This window comes from Pempheris klunzingeri, chromosome 1 (genome assembly GCF_042242105.1).
Source record: "Pempheris klunzingeri isolate RE-2024b chromosome 1, fPemKlu1.hap1, whole genome shotgun sequence".
NCBI lineage: Eukaryota > Metazoa > Chordata > Actinopteri > Acropomatiformes > Pempheridae > Pempheris > Pempheris klunzingeri.
In genome coordinates this window covers 23,032,435-23,052,702 of record NC_092012.1, presented here as the reverse complement: position 1 = coordinate 23,052,702, position 20,268 = coordinate 23,032,435, and positions in this window count along the sequence as shown.

The window sequence follows — 20,268 nt, the reverse complement described above, 5'->3', positions numbered from 1 at the left end:
GTGATCCAATATGCACCAAACTTCACATGTCTGATGAGAGTCCCGCCCTATAGACATCCACCTGTCAATATTCATTCTAAGTCACAGCGCCACCTGGTGGTGACAGGAAATGCTAATGTTTTACGCTATGATGCCTCAAGACCAGCCAGTTGATCGGATCCACTTCAAACTTGGTCCAGGAAGCCTCAAGATGTTGATGTTGGTCTGGAGCGAACGCCGTGAGTCTCCGTCAAAAGCTGTTGCTGTGGCGATGCAGACACTGTCGAGTGAAATTGTTTTTTCGCCATCAGAATTAAAAGTGCTGTAACTCCACTGTACAAGGTCCTATCTTCGCCAAATTCATACAGTTTGATGACTGTCCACCTTTGAAGACATGTACGTGGCCATTTTGAACCATAGTCATAGCGCAACCTACTGGCGGTAGGAGGTACATGTCTTTTTTTTTCTCGGACGTCTCTCTCTCAGCAGGTTATCCACAGACACCTCAAATTTGAGCCAAACATTCTCAAGATGTGGTTGATGCAAAGGTATGAAGGGCTTGAGGTTTCGCCAAACGCTGTCGCCGTGGCGACGCCTCGTTCGCCATGAAAAACGAATTTAATTTCCGAGCTTACACATACGTGCACACTCACCAAATTTGGCATGCACGTCAGGAGGCCTAAAATGAGTAATCTTATTTGGTTCACGGGTTTCAGTGGGCCAAAATGGCTCTATGGCGCCCCCTACAAAATTTGACGAACTAGCCCCCGGTCTACGTTTTACCTACATGTACCAAATTCGGTATACATATGCAGGACGATAGGACCTACAAAAAAGCCTCTTGGAGCATTGACCTAAACCCAACAGGAAGTCGGCCATTTTGAATTAAGTGTCAAAATTTCCGCCATTTATAGGGGTCGTAAATGAGCGAACTAGTCCGAGGTGTTTGAAGCGATCGACTTCAAACTCGGTCAGCTGGTAGAAAAACTGTTCAAGATGAAAAGTTATCAAAAGCTTTATATAATCTTTTACGGTTTGCCCGTGGCGAGTTGTCAAAATTCAGTGTCCCGCCATGGCACCGAAAGTTCTTCCAAGTTCACTGTAGCTTATCCAGTGTGTTTCACACTTCTCATGTTTTGTATGAGAAGCCTCAAGACCTTCACAGTGTAGTCAACACTTAATATACTGGAATACAGGACGTCATTAGCAGCCGTTTTCTAGCGCAACATGGGGGACGCGGGAAGTGACGTGCAAGTCCTTCACGCGCTGTCCAAACTACATGCACGTTCTGAGCCGCGTGGAAGGGTCGGAGTCCGGCGGCGGGACGGAACCGCCGCACGCCCTGACGAGCGCGGACGTGCGAGGGCCCTCCAACGCTGCTTGCAGCTTTAATTATTATTATTATTCTTTTTATCCACAATGAATCGCTAATTTGGGGGCCTGAACATGCACGAAAACTCACCAAAATTTGCACAAAATTCAGACATGGCGAAAAATTACGTATTTTAAAGGTTTCGCAAATGGCCGTGGCAAAATGGCTCTGTAGCGCCACCTAAACTCAGCCCCGGAACTGCGTTTTATGTACATGTACGAAATTCGGTGGGTTCGTGTATCTCTTCAGGACGAACATAAAAGTCTCTTGGAGCGATGACCTAAACCCAACAGGAAGTCAGCCATATTGGATTTTTCACGCATTTTTGGCGATTTACAGGGGACGTAAATGAACGAACTAGTCCGAGGGGGTTCAAGCGATCGACTTCAAACTTGGTCAGCTGGTAGAGAAGGCATCAATGATGAAAAGTTATTAAAAGTCTTGTTATTACTTTAACGGTTTGGGCGTGGCGAGCTGGCAAAGTTCAGTGTCTCGCCATGACTCGCCATCAAAAAGGAAATTGTTAATAACTTGACTGTACGTGATCCAATCAGCACCAAACTTGACATGTCTGATGAGAGTCTTGCCCCGAACATGTCTACGTGTCAATATTCATTCTAAGTCACAGCGCCACCTGGTGGTGACAGGAAACTTTATGTTTTACGCTATGATGGCTCAAGACCAGCCAGTTGATCGGATCCACTTCAAATTTGGTCAGGAAAGCCAGAAGATGTTGGTGTTGGTCTGGAGCGAACGCCGTGAGTCTCCGTCAAAAGCTGTTGCCGTGGCGACGCAGACACTGTCGATTGAAATTTTTTTTACGCCATCAAAATTGAAAGTGCTGTAACTCCACTGTACAAGGTCCTATCTTCACCAAATTCATACAGTTTGATGACTGTCCGGCTCTGAAGACATGTACGTGGCCATTTTGAACCATAGTCATAGCGCCACCTACTGGCTAGAGGAGGTACATGTCTTCTTTCTCGGACGTCTCTCTCTCAGCAGGTTAACCACAGACACTTCAAATTTTAGCCAAACATTCTCAAAACGTGGTTGATGCAAAGTTATGAAGGGCTTGAGGTTTCGCCAAACGCTGTCACCGTGGCGACGCCTTGTTCGCCATGAAAATCGAACGTAATTTCGAAGCTTATGCATGCGTGCACACTCACCAAATTTGGCATGCACGTCAGGAGGCCTAAAATGAGTAATCTTATTTAGTTCACGGGTTTCGGTGGGCCAAAATGGCTCTATGGCGCCCCCTACAAAACTTTGACGAACTAGCCCCCGGTCTACGTTTTACCTACATGTACCAAATTCGGTATACATATGCGAGACCATAGGACCTACAAAAAACCCTCTTGGAGCATTGACCTAAACCCAACAGGACGTCGGCCATATTGGATTTTTCACACATTTTTGGCGATTTACAGGGGACGTAAATGAACGAACTAGTCCGAGGGGGTTCAAGCGATCGACTTCAAAGTTGGTCAGCTGGTACAAACAATATCAAGGATGAAAAGTTATCAAAGGTTTGATATAATCTTTAACGGTTTGGGCGTGGCGAGCTGGTAAAGTTCAGTGTCTCGCCATGACTCGCCATCAAACAGGAAGTTGTTAATAACTTGACTGTACGTGATCCAATCAGCACCAATCTTGACATGTCTGATGAGAGTCCCGCCCTGAAGACGTCTACATGTCAATATTCATTCAAAGTCATAGCGCCACCTAGTGGCAAGAGGAAGTGCATGTTTTATTCTCAGACGTTTCTCTCTCAGCAGGTTGATCACAGACACCTCAAATTTCATCCAAACATTCCCACTACATGGATGATGCAAAGTTATGAAGCTCTTGACGTTTTCTCAGACGCTGTCACCATGGCAACGCTGTTCGCCATGGAACAGGAAATTGCTGTAACTTCAGTGTACATTATCCAATCTCTTTCAAACTTGTCACGCTTAATAAGAGTCCCGGCCTGAAGACATCTAGATGCCAATTAGTGACCACAGTCATTGTGCCACCTGGTGGCAACAGGAAGTAACACGTCTATGGCAATGATCATTTGATTTGCATGAAATTTTCACAGTGTAGTCAACACTTCATATACTGGAATACAGGATGTGATTAGTGACTGTTCTCTAGCGCCACATAGGGGACGCAGGAAGTGACGTGTAAGTCCTTCACGCGCTGTCCAAACTACATGAACGTTCTGAAAGTGCATGGAAGGGTCGGAGTCCAACAACGGGACGGGGCCGCCGCACGCGCCGACGTGCGTGGAGGTGCGAGGGCCCTTCAACGCTGCTTGCAGCTTTAATTAGGGCCCGAGCACCAAGCGGTGCGAGGACCCTATTGAAACTGCGTGGGGGAAAAACGTGCAAGGGAGGAAAACGGGCCAGTACCCAAGAACCAAGAGGTGTATGGACCTCATAGTCCTCGAGCAGGTAGGCCTCGAGAAAATACGCGACATGGTAAAAAACCAGCCAACCAGGGGGCTCGAAACATAGTTGAAACTGTGTGGATTATTATTATTATTATTATTTTTCTTCCGACGAAAGACATGCAAATTTGAGGGCCTGAACATGCATGAAAAGTCAGGAAAATTTGCAGACGCATCAGTCGTGGCGAAAAATTTCGTATTTAATGGGTCTCATAAATGGGTGTCGCAAAATGGCTCTACAGCGCCCCCTGCAAATTTCAGCGGACTAGCCCCGGGACTGCGTTTCACCTAAATGTACAGAATTTGGTACATATATGCAGGACAATGAGATCTACAAAAAAGTCTCTTGGAGCATGGTCCTAAACCAAACAGGAAGTCGGCCATTTTGAATTGCGTGTCAAAATCTTTTGAAAAATAGGGTTTGTAAATGAACGAACTCGTCCGAGGTGGTTGAAGCTATCGACTTCAAACTTGGTCAGCTGGTAGAAACAATATCAAGGATTAAAAGTTATCAAAGGTTTCTACAAAACTTTAACGGTTTGGGTGTGGTGAACTGTCAAAATTTTGTGCCTCGTCGTCAAACAGGAAGTTGTTAATAACTTGACTGTACGTGATCCAATATGCACCAAACTTTACATGTCTGATGAGAGTCCCGCGTTGAACAGGTCTACATGTCAAAATTCATTCTAAGTCACAGCGCCACCTAGTGGTGACAGGAAACATTATGTTTTACGCTAGGATGGCTCAAGACCAGTCAGTTGATCGGATCCACTTCAAATTTGGTCAGGAAAGCTTCAAGATGTTTATGTTGGTCTGGAGCGAATACCGTGAGTCTCCGTCAAAAGCTGTTGCCATGGCGATGCAGACACTGTCGAGTGACATTTTTTTTTCGCCATCAGAATTAAAAGTGCTGTAACTCCACTGTACAAGGTCCTATCTTCACCAAATTCATACAGTTTGATGACTGTCCGGCTCTGAAGACATGTACGTGGCCATTTTGAATCATAGTCATAGCGCCACCTACTGGCGTGAGGAGGTACATGTCTTCTTTCTCGGACGTCTCTCTCTCAGCAGGTTAACCACAGACACCTCAAATTTGAGCCAAACATTCTCAAGATGTGGTCAATGCAAAGTTATGAAGGGCTTGAGGTTTCGCCAAACGCTGTCACCGTGGCGACGCCCTGTTCGCCATGAAATACGAATTTAATTTCCACGCTTACGCATACGTGCAGACTCACCAAATTTAGCATACATGTCAGGAGGCCTAAAATGAATAATCGTATTGGGTTAACAGGTTTGGGTGGGGCAAAATGGCTCTACGGCGCCCCCTACAACATTTTGACGAACTAGCCCCCGGGCTACGTTTTACCTACATCTACCAAATTCGGTATACTTATGCAGGACGATAGGACCTACAAAAAAGCCTCTTGGAGCGTTGACCTAAACCCAACAGGAAGTCGGCCATTTTGAATCAAGTGTCAAAATTTCAGCCATTTATAGGGGTCGTAAATGAGCGAACTAGTCCGAGGGGGTTGAAGCGATCGACTTCAAACTCGGTCAGCTGGTAGAAGCAGTATTCACGATGAAAAGTTATCAAAAGCTTTCTATAATCTTTTACGCTTTGCCCGTGGCAAGCTGTCAAAGTTCTGTGTCTCGCCATGGCACCGAAAGCTCTTCCAAGTTCACTGTAGATTCTCCAGTGTGTTTCACACTGCTCATGTTTTGTCAGAGAAACCTCAAGACCTTCACAGTGTAGTCAACACTTCGTATACAGGAATACAGGACGTCATTAGCGGCCGTTTCATAGCGCAACATAGGGGACACGGGAAGTGACGTGTAAGTCCTTCACGCGCTGTCCAAACTACATGAACGTTCTGGCTCGTGTGGAAGGGTCGGAGTCCGGCGGCGGGACGGAGCCGCCACATGCCCGACGCGCGTGGAGGTGCGAGGGCCCTCCAACGCTGCTTGCAGCTTTAATTATTAGGGCCCGAGCACCAAGCGGTGCGAGGACCCTATTGTAACTGTGTGGGGGAAAACGAGCAAGGGAGGAAAACGTGCAAGTACCCAAGAACCAAGAGGTGTACGGACCTCACAGGCCCCGAGCAGGTAGGCCTCGAAAAAATACGTCAAATGAAAAAAACCAGGCGACCAGGGGGCCAAAAACATAGTTGAAACTGAAGGAATTATTAGGGCCCGAGCACCAAGCGGTGCGAGGACCCTATTGTAACTGCGTGGGGGAAAAGGGAGGAAACGTGCAAGTACCCAAGAACCAAGAGGTGTACGGACCTCATAGTCCCCGAGCAGGTAGGCCTTGGAAAAATACGTCAAATGAAAAAAACCAGGAGACCAGGGGGCTGAAAACATAGTTGAAATTGAAGGAATTATTATTATTATTATTATTATTATTATTATTATTATTATTATTTTTCTCCTGCAGAAACAATCGCAAATTTGAGGGCCTGAACATGTACGAAAAGTCAGAAAAAATTTGCACACGCATCAGGCCTGGCGAAAAATTTCGTATTTTATGGGTCTCACAAATGGGCGTGGCAAAATGGCTCTATAGCGCCCCCAAACGCTAAAGCCCCTACCCCCGGAACTGCAATTTATGTACGTGTACGCAATTTGGTGGGTTCATGTATCACTTCAAGACGCACAAAAAAGTAATTTGGACCAATGACCTGAACCCAACAGGAAGTCGGTTATTTTGATTTTATGGCGAAAGGTAGGCGTCGTAAATGAACGAACTAGTCCGAGGGGTTTGAAGCCATCAACTTCAAACTTTGTCAGCTGGTAGAAACAATACCAAGGATGAAAAGTTATCAAAGGCTTTCCATAATCTTTAACGGTTTGGGCGTGGCGAGCTGTCAAAATTCAGTCCCTCGCCGTCAAACAGGAAGTTGTTAATAACTTCATTGTACGTGATCCAATATGCACCAAACTTCACATGTCTGATGAGACTCCCGCCCTGAACAAGTCTACATGTCAATATTCATTCTAAGTCACAGCGCCACCTAGTGGTGACAGGAAATGCTAATATTTTACGCTATGATGGCTCAAGACCAGCCAGTTGATCAGATCCACTTCAAATTTGGTCAAGAAAGCCAGAAGATGTTGATGTTGGTCTGGAGCGAACGCCGTGAGTCTCCGTCAAAAGCTGTTGGCGTGGCGACGCACCGACCTTCAATTGAAAAATTTTTTCGCCATCAAAATTTGAACATGTGTGCACACTCACCAAATTTGGCATACACGTCAGGAGGCCTACAATGAATAATGTTATTGGGTTAACAGGTTTGGGTGGACCAAAATGGCTCTACGGCGCCCCCTACAAAACTTTGACGAACTAGCCCCCAGGCTACGTTTCACCTACATCTACCAAAGTCGGTATACTTATGAGGGACGATAGGACCTACAAAAAAGCCTCTTGGAGCGTTGACCTAAACCCAACAGGAAGTCGGCCATTTTGAATTAAGTGTCAAAATTTCAGCCATTTATAGGGGTCGTAAATGAGCGAACTAGTCCGAGGGTGTCGAAGCGATCGACTTCAAACTCGGTCAGCTGGTGGAAACACTATTCAAGATGAAAAGTTATCAAAAGCTTTATATAATCTTTTACGGTTTGGGCGTGGCGTGCTGTCAAAGTTCAGTGTCCCGCCATGGCACCGAAAGTTCTTCTAAGTTGACTGTAGATTCTCCACTGTGTTTCACACTTCTCATGTTTTCTCTGAAAAGCCTCAAGACCTTCACAGTGTAGTCAACACTTCATATACTGGAATACAGGACATCATTAGTGGCCGTTTTCTAGCGCAACATACGGGACGCGGGAAGTGACGTGTAACTCCTTCACGCGCTGTCCAAACTACACGCACGTTCTGAGCCGCGTGGAAGGGTCGGAGTCCGGCGGCGGGACGGAGCCGCCGCACCCCCCGACGAGCGCGGAGGTGCGAGGGCCCTCCAACGCTGCTTGCAGCTTTAATTATTAGGGCCCGAGCACCAAGCGGTGCGAGGACCCTATTGAAACCCGAAGGGGAAAACGAGCAAGGGAGGAAAACGTGCAAGTACCCAAGAACCGAGAGGTGTACGGACCTCACAGGCCCCGAGCAGGTAGGCCTCGAAAAAATACGTCAAATGAAAAAAACCAGGCGACCAGGGGGCCGAAAACATAGTTGAAACTGAAGGAATTATTATTATTATTATTATTATTATTATTATTATTGTTATTATTATTATTAGGGCCCGAGCACCAAGCGGTGCGAGGACCCTATTGTAACTGTGTGGGGGAAAACGAGCAAGGGAGGAAAACGTGCAAGTACCCAAGAACCAAGAGGTGTACGGACCTCACAGGCCCCGAGCAGGTAGGCCTCGAAAAAATACGTCAAATGAAAAAAACCAGGCGACCAGGGGGCCAAAAACATAGTTGAAACTGAAGGAATTATTATTATTATTAGGGCCCGAGCACCAAGCGGTGCGAGGACCCTATTGTAACTGTGTGGGGGAAAACGAGCAAGGGAGGAAAACGTGCAAGTACCCAAGAACCAAGAGGTGTACGGACCTCACAGGCCCCGAGCAGGTAGGCCTCGAAAAAATACGTCAAATGAAAAAAACCAGCCGACCAGGGGGCCGAAAACATAGTTGAAACTGAAGGAATTATTATTATTATTATTAGGGCCCGAGCACCAAGCGGTGCGAGGACCCTATTGTAACTGTGTGGGGGAAAACGAGCAAGGGAGGAAAACGTGCAAGTACCCAAGAACCAAGAGGTGTACGGACCTCACAGGCCCCGAGCAGGTAGGCCTCGAAAAAATACGTCAAATGAAAAAAACCAGGCGACCAGGGGGCCAAAAACATAGTTGAAACTGAAGGAATTATTATTATTATTATTATTATTATTATTATTCTTGTTCTTATAAACAATGAATCGCTAATTTGGGGGCCTGAACATGCACGAAAACTCACCAAAATTTGCACAAAATTCAGACATGGCGAAAAATTACGTATTTTAAAGGTTTCGCAAATGGCCGTGGCAAAATGGCTCTGTAGCGCCACCTAAACTCAGCCCCGGAACTGCGTTTTATGTACATGTACGAAATTCGGTGGGTTCGTGTATCTCTTCAGGACGAACAAAAAAGTCTCTTGGAGCGATGACCTAAACCCAACAGGAAGTCAGCCATATTGGATTTTTCACGCATTTTTGGCGATTTACAGGGGACGTAAATGAACGAACTAGTCCGAGGGGGTTCAAGCAATCGACTTCAAACTTGGTCAGCTGGTAGAGAAGGCCTCAACGATGAAAAGTTATCAAAGGTTTGATATAATCTTTAACGGTTTGGGCGTGGCGAGCTGGCAAAGTTCAGTGTCTCGCCATGACTCGCCATCAAACAGGAAATTGTTAATAACTTGACTGTACGTGATCCAATCAGCACCAATCTTGACATGTCTGATGAGAGTTCCGCCCTGAAGACGTCTACATGTGAATATTCATTCAAAGTCATAGCGCCACCTAGTGGCAAGAGGAAGTGCATGTTTTATTCTCAGACGTTTCTCTCTCAGCAGGTTGATCACAGACACCTCAAATTTGATCCAAACATTCCCACTACATGGATGATGCAAAGTTATGAAGCTCTTGACGTTTTGTCAGACGCTGTCACCATGGCAACGCTGTTCGCCATGGAACAGGAAATTGCTGTAACTTCAGTGTACATTATCCAATCTCTTTCAAACTTGTCACGCTTAATAAGAGTCCCGGCCTGAAGACATCTAGATGCCAATTAGTGACCACAGTCATTGCGCCACCTGGTGGCAACAGGAAGTAACACGTCTATGGCAATGATCATTTCATTTGCATGAAATTTTCACAGTGTAGTCAACACTTCATATACTGGAATACAGGATGTGATTAGTGACTGTTCTCTAGCGCCACATAGGGGACGCAGGAAGTGACGTGTAAGTCCTTCACGCGCTGTCCAAACTACATGAACGTTCTGAAAGCGCATGGAAGGGTCGGAGTCCAGTAACGGGACGGGGCCGCCGCACGCCCCGACGCGCGCGGAGGTGCGAGGGCCCTCCAACGCTGCTTGCAGCTTTAATTATTATTATTATTCTTCTTATCCACAATGAATTGCTAATTTGGGGGCCTGAACATGCACGAAAACTCACCAAAATTTGCACACGCATCAGTCGTGGTGAAAAATTACGTATTTTAAAGGTTTCGCAAATGGGCGTGGCAAAATGGCTCTATAGCGCCCTCAACCCACTGCCCCAGAAGTGCGATTTTTTCACGTGTATGCAATTCGGTGGGTTCGTGTATCTCTTCAAGACGCACAAAAAACTAATTTGGACCAATGACCTAAAACCAACAGGAAGTCGGTCATATTGGATTTTTCACGCATTTTTGGCGATTTACAGGGGACGTAAATGAACGAACTCGTCCGAGGGGGTTCAAGCGATCAACTTCAAACTTGGTCAGCTGGTAGAGAAGGCCTCAATGATGAAAAGTTATTAAAAGTCTTGTTATTACTTTAACGGTTTGGGCGTGGCGAGCTGGCAAAGTTCAGTGTCTCGCCATGACTCGCCATCAAACAGGAAATTGTTAATAACTTGACTGTACGTGATCCAATCAGCACCAAACTTGACATGTCTGATGAGAGTCCCGCCCTGAACACGTCTACGTGTCAATATTCATTCTAAGTCACAGCGCCACCTGGTGGTGACAGGAAACTTTATGTTTTACGCTATGATGGCTCAAGACCAGCCAGTTGATCGGATCCACTTCAAATTTGGTCAGGAAAGCCAGAAGATATTGGTGTTGGTCTGGAGCGAACGCCGTGAGTCTCCGTCAAAAGCTGTTGCCGTGGCGATGCAGACACTGTCGATTGAAATTTTTTTTACGCCATCAAAATTGAAAGTGCTGTAACTCCACTGTACAAGGTCCTATCTTCACCAAATTCATACAGTTTGATGACTGTCCGGCTCTGAAGACATGTACGTGGCCATTTTGAACCATAGTCATAGCGCCACCTACTGGCTAGAGGAGGTACATGTCTTCTTTCTCGGACGTCTCTCTCTCAGCAGGTTAACCACAGACACTTCAAATTTTAGCCAAACATTCTCAAGACGTGGTTGATGCAAATTTATGAAGGGCTTGAGGTTTCGCCAAACGCTGTCGCCGTGGCGACGCCTTGTTCGCCATGAAAATCGAACATAATTTCGAAGCTTATGCATGCGTGCACACTCACCAAATTTGGCATGCACGTCAGGAGGCCTAAAATGAGTAATCTTATTTAGTTCACGGGTTTCGGTGGGCCAAAATGGCTCTATGGCGCCCCCTACAAAACTTTGACGAACTAGCCCCCGGTCTACGTTTTACCTACATGTACCAAATTCGGGATACATATGCGGGACCATAGGACCTACAAAAAAGCCTCTTGGAGCATTGACCTAAACCCAACAAGACGTCGGCCATATTGGATTTTTCACACATTTTTGGCGATTTACAGGGGACGTAAATGAACGAACTACTCCGAGGGGGTTCAAGCGATCGACTTCAAACTTGGTCAGCTGGTACAAACAATATCAAGGATGAAAAGTTATCAAAGGTTTGATATAATCTTTAACGGTTTGGGCGTGGCGAGCTGGTAAAGTTCAGTGTGTCGCCATGACTCGCCATCAAACAGGAAATTGTTAATAACTTGACTGTACGTGATCCAATCAGCACCAATCTTGACATGTCTGATGAGAGTCCCGCCCTGAAGACGTCTACATGTCAATATTCATTCAAAGTCATAGCGCCACCTAGTGGCAAGAGGAAGTGCATGTTTTATTCTCAGACGTTTTTCTCTCAGCAGGTTGATCACAGACACCTCAAATTTGATCCAAACATTCCCACTACATGGATGATGCAAAGTTATGAAGCTCTTGACGTTTTGTCAGACGCTGTCACCATGGCAACGCTGTTCGCCATGGAACAGGAAATTGCTGTAACTTCAGTGTACATTATCCAATCTCTTTCAAACTTGTCACGCTTAATAAGAGTCCCGGCCTGAAGACATCTAGATGCCAATTAGTGACCACAGTCATTGCGCCACCTGGTGGAAACAGGAAGTAACACGTCTATGGCAATGATCATTTGATTTGCATGAAATTTTCACAGTGTAGTCAACACTTCATATACTGGAATACAGGATGTGATTAGTGACTGTTCTCTAGCGCCACATAGAGGACGCAGGAAGTGACGTGTAAGTCCTTCACGCGCTGTCCAAACTACATGAACGTTGTAAAAGCACATGGAAGGGTCGGAGTCCAGTAACGGGACGGAGCTGCCACACGCCCGACGCGCGCGGAGGTGCGAGGGCCCTCCAACGCTGCTTGCAGCTTTAATTATTATTATTCTTTTTATCCACAATGAATCGCTAATTTGGGGGCCTGAACATGCACGAAAACTCACCAAAATTTGCACAAAATTCAGACATGGCGAAAAATTACGTATTTTAAAGGTTTCGCAAATGGCCGTGGCAAAATGGCTCTGTAGCGCCACCTAAACTCAGCCCCGGAACTGCGTTTTATGTACATGTACGAAATTCGGTGGGTTCGTGTATCTCTTCAGGACGAACAAAAAAGTCTCTTGGAGCGATGACCTAAACTCAACAGGAAGTCAGCCATATTGGATTTTTCACGCATTTTTGGCGATTTACAGGGGACGTAAATGAACGAACTAGTCCGAGGGGGTTCAAGCGATTGACTTCAAACTTGGTCAGCTGGTAGAGAAGGCCTCAATGATGAAAAGTTATTAAAAGTCTTGTTATTACTTTAACGGTTTGGGCGTGGCGAGCTGGCAAAGTTCAGTGTCTCGCCATGACTCGCCATCAAACAGGAAATTGTTAATAACTTGACTGTACGTGATCCAATCAGCACCAAACTTGACATGTCTGATGAGAGTCCCGCCCTGAACACGTCTACGTGTCAATATTCATTCTAAGTCACAGCGCCACCTGGTGGTGACAGGAAACTTTATGTTTTACGCTATGATGGCTCAAGACCAGCCAGTTGATCGGATCCACTTCAAATCTGGTCAGGAAAGCCAGAAGATGTTGGTGTTGGTCTGGAGCGAACACCGTGAGTCTCCGTCAAAAGCTGTTGCCGTGGCGACGCAGACACTGTCGATTGAAATTTTTTTTACGCCATGAAAATTGAAAGTGCTGTAACTCCACTGTACAAGGTCCTATCTTCACCAAATTCATACAGTTTGATGACTGTCCGGCTCTGAAGACATGTACGTGGCCATTTTGAACCATAGTCATAGCGCCACCTACTGGCTAGAGGAGGTACATGTCTTCTTTCTCGGACGTCTCTCTCTCAGCAGGTTAACCACAGACACTTCAAATTTTAGCCAAACATTCTCAAAACGTGGTTGATGCAAAGTTATGAAGGGCTTGAGGTTTCGCCAAACGCTGTCACCGTGGCGACGCCTTGTTCGCCATGAAAATCGAACGTAATTTCGAAGCTTATGCATACGTGCACACTCACCAAATTTGGCATGCACGTCAGGAGGCCTAAAATGAGTAATCTTATTTAGTTCACGGGTTTCGGTGGGCCAAAATGGCTCTATGGCGCCCCCTACAAAACTTTGACGAACTAGCCCCCGGTCTACGTTTTACCTACATGTACCAAATTCGGTATACATATGCGGGACCATAGGACCTACAAAAAAGCCTCTTGGAGCATTGACCAAAACCCAACAGGACGTCGGCCATATTGGATTTTTCACACATTTTTGGCGATTTACAGGGGACGTAAATGAACGAACTAGTCCGAGGGGGTTCAAGCGATCGACTTCAAACTTGATCAGCTGGTACAAACAATATCAAGGATGAAAAGTTATCAAAGGTTTGATATAATCTTTAACGGTTTGGGCGTGGCGAGCTGGTAAAGTTCAGTGTCTCGCCATGACTCGCCATCAAACAGGAAATTGTTAATAACTTGACTGTACGTGATCCAATCAGCACCAATCTTGACATGTCTGATGAGAGTCCCGCCCTGAAGACGTCTACATGTTAATATTCATTCAAAGTCATAGCGCCACCTAGTGGCAAGAGGAAGTGCATGTTTTATTCTCAGACGTTTCTCTCTCAGCAGGTTGATCACAGACACCTCAAATTTGATCCAAACATTCCCACTACATGGATGATGCAAAGTTATGAAGCTCTTGACGTATTCTCAGACGCTGTCACCATGGCAACGCTGTTCGCCATGGAACAGGAAATTGCTGTAACTTCACTGTACATTATCCAATCTCTTTCAAACTTGTCACGCTTAATAAGAGTCCCGGCCTGAAGACATCTAGATGCCAATTAGTGACCACAGTCATTGCGCCACCTGGTGGCAACAGGAAGTAACACGTCTATGGCAATGATCATTTGATTTGCATGAAATTTTCAGTGTAGTCAACACTTCATATACTGGAATACAGGATGTGATTAGTGACTGTTCTCTAGCGCCACATAGGGGACGCAGGAAGTGACGTGTAAGTCCTTCACGCGCTGTCCAAACTACATGAACGTTCTGAAAGCGCATGGAAGGGTCAGAGTCCAACAACGGGACGGGGCCGCCGCACGCCCCGACGCGCGCGGAGGTGCGAGGGCCCTTCAACGCTGCTTGCAGCTTTAATTATTATTATTATTAGGGCCCGAGCACCAAGCGGTGCGAGGACCCTATTGTAACTGTGTGGGGGAAAACGAGCAAGGGAGGAAAGCGTGCAAGTACCCAAGAACCAAGAGGTGTACGGACCTCACAGTCCCCGAGCAGGTAGGCCTCGAAAAAATACGTCAAATGAAAAAAACCAGGCGACCAGGGGGCCAAAAACATAGTTGAAACTGAAGGAATTATTATTATTATTATTATTATTATTATTCTCCTCCTTTTTATAAACAATGAATCGCTAATTTGGGGGCCTGAACATGCACGAAAACTCACCAAAATTTGCACAAAATTCAGACATGGCGAAAAATTACGTATTTTAAAGGTTTCGCAAATGGCCGTGGCAAAATGGCTCTGTAGCGCCACCTAAACTCAGCCCCGGAACTGCGTTTTATGTACATGTACGAAATTCGGTGGGTTCGTGTATCTCTTCAGGACGAACAAAAAAGTCTCTTGGAGCGATGACCTAAACCCAACAGGAAGTCAGCCATATTGGATTTTTCACGCATTTTTGGCGATTTACAGGGGACGTAAATGAACGAACTAGTCCGAGGGGGTTCAAGCGATCGACGTCAAACTTGGTCAGCTGGTAGAGAAGGCCTCAATGATGAAAAGTTATTAAAAGTCTTGTTATTACTTCAACGGTTTGGCCGTGGCGAGCTGGCAAAGTTCAGTGTCTCGCCATGACTCGCCATCAAACAGGAAATTGTTAATAACTTGACTGTACGTGATCCAATCAGCACCAAACTTGACATGTCTGATGAGAGTCCCGCCCTGAAGACGTCTACATGTTAATATTCATTCTAAGTCACAGCGCCACCTGGTGGTGACAGGAAACTTTATGTTTTACGCTATGATGGCTCAAGACCAGCCAGTTGATCGGATCCACTTCAAATCTGGTCAGGAAAGCCAGAAGATGTTGGTGTTGGTCTGGAGCGAACGTTGTGAGTCTCCGTCAAAAGCTGTTGCCGTGGCGACGCAGACACTGTCGATTGAAATTTTTTTTACGCCATCAAAATTGAAAGTGCTGTAACTCCACTGTACAAGGTCCTATCTTCACCAAATTCATACAGTTTGATGACTGTCCGCCTCTGAAGACATGTACGTGGCCATTTTGAACCATAGTCATAGCGCCACCTACTGGCTAGAGGAGGTACATGTCTTCTTTCTCGGACGTCTCTCTCTCAGCAGGTTAGCCACAGACACTTCAAATTTTAGCCAAACATTCTCAAGACGTGGTTGATGCAAAGTTATGAAGGGCTTGAGGTTTCGCCAAACGCTGTCACCGTGGCGACGCCTTGTTCGCCATGAAAATCGAACGTAATTTCGAAGCTTATGCATGCGTGCACACTCACCAAATTTGGCATGCACGTCAGGAGGGCTAAAATGAGTAATCTTATTTAGTTCACGGGTTTCGGTGGGCCAAAATGGCTCTATGGCGCCCCCTACAAAACTTTGACGAACTAGCCCCCGGTCTACGTTTTACCTACATGTACCAAATTCAGTATACATATGCGGGACCATAGGATGTACAAAAAAGCCTCTTGGAGCATTGACCAAAACCCAACAGGACGTCGGCCATATTGGATTTTTCACACATTTTTGGCGATTTACAGGGGACGTAAATGAACGAACTACTCCGAGGGGGTTCAAGCGATCGACTTCAAACTTGGTCAGCTGGTACAAACAATATCAAGGATGAAAATTTATCAAAGGTTTGATATAATCTTTAACGGTTTGGGCGTGGCGAGCTGGTAAAGTTCAGTGTCTCGCTATGACTCGCCATCAAACAGGAAATTGTTAATAACTTGACTGTACGTGATCCAATCAGCACCAATCTTGACATGTCTGATGAGAGTCCCGCCCTGAAGACGTCTACATGTTAATATTCATTCAAAGTCATAGCGCCACCTAGTGGCAAGAGGAAGTGCATGTTTTATTCTCCGACGTTTCTCTCTCAGCAGGTTGATCACAGACACCTCAAATTTGATCCAAACATTCCCACTACATGGATGATGCAAAGTTATGAAGCTCTTGACGTTTTCTCAGACGCTGTCACCATGGCAACGCTGTTCGCCATGGAACAGGAAATTGCTGTAACTTCAGTGTACATTATCCAATCTCTTTCAAACTTGTCACGCTTAATAAGAGTCCCGGCCTGAAGACATCTAGATGCCAATTAGTGACCACAGTCATTGCGCCACCTGGTGGCAACAGGAAGTAACACGTCTATGGCAATGATCATTTGATTTGCATGAAATTTTCACAGTGTAGTCAACACTTCATATACTGGAATACAGGATGTGATTAGTGACTGTTCTCTAGCGCCACATAGGGGACGCAGGAAGTGACGTGTAAGTCCTTCACGCGCTGTCCAAACTACATGAACGTTCTGAAAGCGCATGGAAGGGTCGGAGTCCAACAACGGGACGGGGCCGCCGCACGCCCCGACGCGCGCGGAGGTGCGAGGGCCCTTCAACGCTGCTTGCAGCTTTAATTAGGGCCCGAGCACCAAGCGGTGCGAGGACCCTATTGAAACTGCGTGGGGGAAAAACGAGCAAGGGAGGAACGTGCAAGTACCCAAGAACCAATAGGTGTACGGACCTCATAGGCCCTGAGCAGGTAGGCCTGGGAAAAATACGTGGAATGGAAAAAACCAGGTGACCAGGGGGCCGAAAACATAGTTGAAACTGTGTGGATTATTATTATTATTATTATTATTATTATTATTATTATTATTATTAGGGCCCGAGCACCAAGCGGTGCGAGGACCCTATTGAAACTGCGTGGGGGAAAAACGTGCAAGGGAGGAAAACGGGCCAGTACCCAAGAACCAAGAGGTGTACGGACCTCACAGGCCCCGAGCAGGTAGGCCTCGAAAAAATACGCGACATGGCAAAAAACCAGCCAACCAGGGGGCTCGAAACATAGTTGAAACTGTGTGGATTATTATTATTATTATTATTATTATTATTATTCTCGGGCCGAAACAAACGCAAATTTGAGGGCCTGAACATGCACGAAAAGTCAGGAAAATTTGCACACGAATCAGGCCTGGCGAAAAATTTCGTATTTAATGGGTCTCACAAATGGGCGTGGCAAAATGGCTCTATAGCGCCCCCTAACACTAAAACCCCTACCCCCGGAACTGCAATTTATGTACGTGTACGCAATTTGGTGGGTTCATGTATCACTTAAAGACGCACAAAAAAGTAATTTGGACCAATGACCTAAACCCAACAGGAAGTCGGCCATTTTGGATTTTATGTTAAAAAGTAGGGTTCGTAAATGAACGAACTAGTTTGAGGGGGTTGAAGCGATTGACTTCAAACTTGGTCAGCTGTTAGAAATAATATCAAGGATGAAAAGTTATTAAAGGTTTGGTATAATCTTTAACGGTTTGGACGTGGCGAGCTGTCAAAAGTTTGTGCCTCGCCGTCAAACAGGAAGTTGTTAATAACTTGACTGTACGTGATCCAATATGCACCAAATTTCACATGTCTGATGAGAGTCCCGCCCCGAACACATCTACATGTCAATATTCATTTTAAGTCATAGCGCCACCTGGTGCTGACAGGAAACTTTATGTTTTGCGCTATGATGCCTCAAGACCAGCCAGTTGATCGGATCCACTTCAAATTTGGTTAAGAAAGCCTCAAGATGTTGATGTTGGTCTGGAGCGAACGACGTGACTCTGTGTCAAAAGCTGTTGCCGTGGCGATGCAGACACTGTCGATTGAAATTTTTTTTTCGCCATCAGAATTAAAAGTGCTGTAACTCCACTGTACAAGGTCCTATCTTCACCAAATTCATACAGTTTGATGACTGTCCACCTTTGAAGACATGTACGTGGCCATTTTGAACCATAGTCATAGCGCCACCTACTGGCGGGAGGAGGTACATGTCTTCTTTCTCGGACGTCTCTCTCTCAGCAGGTTAACCACAGACACCTCAAATTTGGGCCAAAGATTCTCAAGACGTGGTCGATGCAAATTTATGAAGGGCTTAAGGTTTCGCCAAACGCTGTCACCGTGGCGACGCCTTGTTCGCCATGAAAAACGAATTTAATTTCAAAGCTTACGCATGCGTGCACACTCACCAAATTTGGCATACACGTCAGGAGCCCTAAAATGAATAATCTTATTGGGTTAACAGGTTTGGGTGGGCCAAAATGGCTCTACGGCGCCCCCTACAAAACTTTGACGAACTAGCCCCCGGGCTACGTTTTACCTACATGTACCAAATTCGGTACACTTGTGCGGGACGATAGGACCTACAGAAAAGCCTCTTGGAGCATTGACCTAAACCCAACAGGAAGTCGGCCATTTTGAATTAAGTGTCAAAATTGCTGCGATAAATAGGGGTCGTAAATGAATGAACTAGTCCGAGGGGGTTGAAGCCATCGACTTCAAACTTGGTCAGCTGGTAGAAACAATCTCAAGGATGAAAAGTTATCAAAGGCTTTCTGTAATCTTTAACGGTTTGGGCGTGGCGAGCTCTCAAAATTCGGTGCCTCACCGTCAAACAGGAAGTTGTTAATAACTTGACTGTACGTGATCCAATATGCACTAAACTTCACATGTCTGATGAGAGTCTTGCCCTGAACACGTCTACATATCAATATTCATTCTAAGTCACAGCGCCACCTTGTGGCAACAGAAAGTAACATGAATTAACTATCAAAATTTCAGCGGTTTATAGGGGTCGTAAATGAGCGAACTACTCCGAGGTGATTGAAGCGATCGACTTCAAACTTGGTCAGCTGGCAGGACAAATATTAAAGATGAAAAGTTCATCAAAAGCTTTATATTATCTTTAACGGTTTGGGCGTGGCGAGCTGTCAAAGTTCTGTGTCTCGCCATGGCACCGAAAGTTCTTCCAAGTTCACTGTAGGTTACCCAGTGTGTTTCACACTTCTCCTGTTTAGTCACAAAAGCCTCAAGACCTTCACAGTGTAGTCAACACTTCATATACTGGAATATAGGACGTCATTAGCGGCCGTTTTCTAGGGCAACATAGGGGACGCGGGAAGTGACGTGTAAGTCCTTCACGCGCTGTCCAAACTACATGAACGTTCTGAGCCGCGTGTAAGGGGCGGAGTCTCCGCACGCCCCGACGCACACAGAGGTGCGAGGGCCCTCCAACGCTGCTTGCAGCTTTAATTATTATTATTATTCTTCTGGTGCCAAAACAAACGCAAATTTGAGGGCCTGAACATGCACGAAAAGTCAGGAAAATTTGCACACGCATCAGTCTTGGCGAAAAATTTGATATTTTAGGTGTCTTACAAACGGGCGTGGCAAAATGGCTCTATAGCGCCCTCAAACCTCGAGCCCCGGAACTGCGTTTTAAAAATCTGTATGACATTTGGTGGGTTCATGTATTTCTTCTACACGAACAAAAAAGTCTCTTGGAGGTATGTCCTAAACCCAACAGGAAGTCGGCCATTTTGGATTTTATGGCAATAAGTAGGGGTCGTAAATGAACGAACTAGTCTGAGGGGGTTGAAGCCATCGACTTCAAACTTGGTCAGCTGGTGGAAACAATATCAAGGATGAAAAGTTATTAAAGGTTTGGTATAATCTTTAACGGTTTGGACGTGGCGAGCTCTCAAAATTCTGTGCCTCGCCGTCAAACAGGAAGTTGTTAATAACTTGACTGCACGTGATCCAATATGCACCAAACTTCACATGTCTGATGAGAGTCCCGCCCTGAACACGTCTACATGTCAATGTTCATTCTAAGTCACAGCGCCACCTGGTGGTGACAGGAAAATTTATGTTTTACGCTAC